Genomic DNA, 3657 nt, shown 5'->3' with positions numbered 1-3657 from the left:
TCAGGCCCCTATCCCCCTTAGGGGCCCCTGCCTGGATGGGCTTCCTGCCCACAGAGTACCGATGGGAACTCCCTTGTCCTGATGACTCGCCTGGTCTCCTAACCACACACAGAGACTTAGAGACCCTAGAGGGCAGAGCCAGTCCCAGAGGCTGTGAGAGCTTATGGATTATGCTGTCCCACATCCAGGGCTTAAACTACAGACTTGGGGTGGAGCCTAGCATCTTTGAGAGTGCCTGCGTGCCCCTAAGCCATCTCCTCAGGGATCAGGGATTCCCCTCTGCCCACAGCTGCCTGGTCAGGACAGTTGGCAGCCCTAGGTGGCCAGTCAGGATCTCTCACTGATGAGTGCCAGGACTCAAAGAGGGTTCTCAGTCTCTGAGTGCCAGCCCTGAGAGTGGGAGGCATGGGGCAGCCATGATCACGTGTCCTTATTTGTCATTTAAACTTTTATTTTGAAATAATTATAGACTCAGAGGAAGCTGCAAAAATAGAAAAGAGAGGTCCTGTGTACCTTTCACCCACAGATGTCCCCTTCTGCCTTCTTAGGAACTTGGGGCCAGTTCTTTAGAAGATGGACCACAGCTCCCCACAAAACTCCACAATAGCTAAACCAGGTGCTATCATAAATTCTTTTTTTTAAATTGAGGTAAAATCCATACAACATTAAAATAACCATTTTAAAGTATACAATGTAGTGGCATTTAGTGTATTGACAATGTTGTGCAACCACCATCTCTCTAGTTTCAAGACTTCATCACCCACTGAAAAACACCACGACCATGTTAAATAATTGCTACCCATCCCACATCCCACATCTCACCCCCTGGCAAACACTTATATGCTTTCTGTCGCTAGGCATTTGCCCATTCTGGATATTTTATATAAAAGGAATCATACAAAATGTGACCTTTGGTATCTGTTTTCCTTCACTTAACATAATCTGAGGTTAATCTAAATTGTAGCATGTATCAGTACATCATTCCTTTTTATGGCTGAATAATATTCCATCAGAGGCATATATCACAATTTGTTATCCAGTCACCTGTTGACATTTGAGTTGTTTATACCTTTTGGATATTATGAATAGTGCTACTACGATTGTTCTTGAACAAGTATTTGAGTACTTGTTTTCAATTCTTTTGTGTGTATGTCTAGGAGTAGAATTGCTGGGTCACATGGTAATTCTATGTTTAATTTTTTGACAGACCAACAAGCTATTTTCCACAAGCAATGTAAAGAAGTGATCTCCACATCATGGCCAAACTGGTTTTCCTTTTTTTTTTTTCCAAATTATATCCATCCTAGAGGGTGTAAAGTAGTAGGTAATTGTGTTGTTTTTTTTTTTTTTCATTCAGTGAACATTTATTGGCTGTGTTATACATACTAGGTACAGAAACCAGGGCCAGATTCTGAAGTAAGTGGTATCTTCAAATAGATACCAAAAGGCATTTGATGAAATTCAACATCCATTCCTGATTTTTTTAACTCTTATTAAAATGGAAATAGATTTTTTAAAATTGTGGTTTTAACCATTTTTAAATGTACAATTCGGTGGCATTAAGTACATTCACAATATTGTGTAACCATCACCACTATTTCCAGAACTTTTTCTTTATCCCAAAGAGAAATACTGTATCCATTGAACAGTAACTCTTCAACAATCTTAGATCCCCTGTTTCCCTAGGGCTTCTATTCTATTTTGTCTCTATGACTTTGCCTATTCTAGGTACCTAATGTAGGTGGAATCATAAAGTATTTGCCCTTTTGTGTCTGGTTTATTTCACTTAGCATACCTTTTCAACATTCATCTAGGTTGTAGCATGTATCAGAATTTCGGTCCTTTTTTTTATTGTGATAAAATATGCATAAAATGAAATTTACCATTTTAACATCTTTAAATGTACGGTTCAGTAGCATTAAAGACATTCACATTGTTGTACCACCGTCACCACCATTCATCTCCAGAACTTCATCCTCCTAAACTGAAACTCTCAACCCATTAAACAATAACTTCCCATTCCCTCCTTCCCCATCCGTGGCAACAACCATTCTACTTTCTGTCTCTATGAATTTGACTACTCTAGGTATCTCATATAAATGGAATTATACAGTATTTGTCCTCTGTGCCTGGATTATTTCATTTAGCTTAATGTCTTCAAGGTTCATCTATGTTATAGCATGTTTCAGATTTTTTTTTTTTTTTACTATTTTTTTAAAAATTAATTAATTAATTTGTTTATTTATGGCTGTGTTGGGTCTTCGTTTCTGTGCGAGGGCTTTCTCTAGTTGTGGCAAGTGGGGGCCACTCTTCATCGCGGTGCACGGGCCTCTCACTATCGCGGCCTCTCTTGTTGCGGAGCACAGGCTCCAGACGCGCAGGCTCAGCAGTTGTGGCTCACGGGCCTAGTTGCTCCGCGGCATGGGGGATCTTCCCAGACCAGGGCTCGAACCCATGTCCCCTGCATTGGCAAGCAGATTCTCAACCACTGCACCACCAGGGAAGCCCCTCAGAATTTTTTAAAAGGCTGAGTAATATTCCATTGTATGTATAGACCCAGAGTTTTGTAGTTTTCCCTCACAGAGATCTTGTACATATTTTGTTAGATTTATACCTAAATATTTGTTTTCTTTTTTCTTCTTCTTTTTTGGTGCTGAAGTAAATGGTATTGGGCTTTTAATTTTAATTGTTGGGACTTCCCTGGTGGTCCAGTGGCTAAGACTCCATGTTCCCAATGCAGGGGGCCCAGGTTCAATCCCTGGTCAGGGAACTACATCCCACGTGCCGCAACTAAGAGTTCGCATGCCACAACGAAGATCCCACGTGCTGCAACTAAGACCTGATACAGTCAAATAAATATTTTTAAAAAAATAAAAAATAAAAATAATTTGAATTGCTCATTACTGATCTATAAGAAAGCTATTAGCCAGCCACTGCACCCTTAACTTGATGCTACACTTCCCCTCACTAACCGTCCTTGTCTCAAGGCAGCACCAGAGGGGTCCAACTCCCATAACCAAGACCGTCACTTCCTCCCCAAGAAGCCCAAGGCTCCTCCACACCTGCTGGAGAGCAGCTGGGCACTCTCAGCCTGAAGCATTCTCCCCTGTGCCAGGTCCATGCTGGGATCTGCAGAAACAGGTGAACTCCCATCCAGTAGTGAGAGAGGCAAGTTTAGGGGTCCTCATCCAAGCTAGGAGTTCAAAGGGAAGTCTTCTGGGAGAAAGTGCTTTTGAAGCTAAGATGCAGAGGCTAGCAATTTGGCTGGCAGAGGTGAAAGGTGGAGAAGAGGGGGGTGTCACTGGTTATTTGTTGTGCTTGCTGTGAGTTCCCGGTGTGTCTAGACCCTAGTTCACCCATTCGCTTTCCTGCTTATGGCCTTTGCGCTGTGCCCAGGTTAGAGACTGTGGACAAAGATGAGGTGATGTCACTCTTGCTACAGTCTCCCTGTGCCCTATGAGAGGGCAAATGCCTAAGGGTGAAGCTGCTGGGTCTGGGTCTAGGTGAAGGTCCCGCTTTAGAAAATCATGCCAGACAGTTCTCCAAAGTGAGTGCAAATTTACACTCCCAGAGTCAGGAAGAAAAGACTCTATCTTTTTTATTTCACAAAGAAATCTGGCCCCCCTCCTCTCCCTACCACCATCCCCCATTCCCCAC

The sequence above is a fragment of the Balaenoptera acutorostrata genome, chromosome 10 (genome assembly GCF_949987535.1).
Source record: "Balaenoptera acutorostrata chromosome 10, mBalAcu1.1, whole genome shotgun sequence".
NCBI classification, from domain to species: Eukaryota; Metazoa; Chordata; class Mammalia; order Artiodactyla; family Balaenopteridae; genus Balaenoptera; species Balaenoptera acutorostrata.
The sequence above is the reverse complement of the archived record's forward strand: the minus strand, read 5'-3'. Positions refer to the sequence as shown.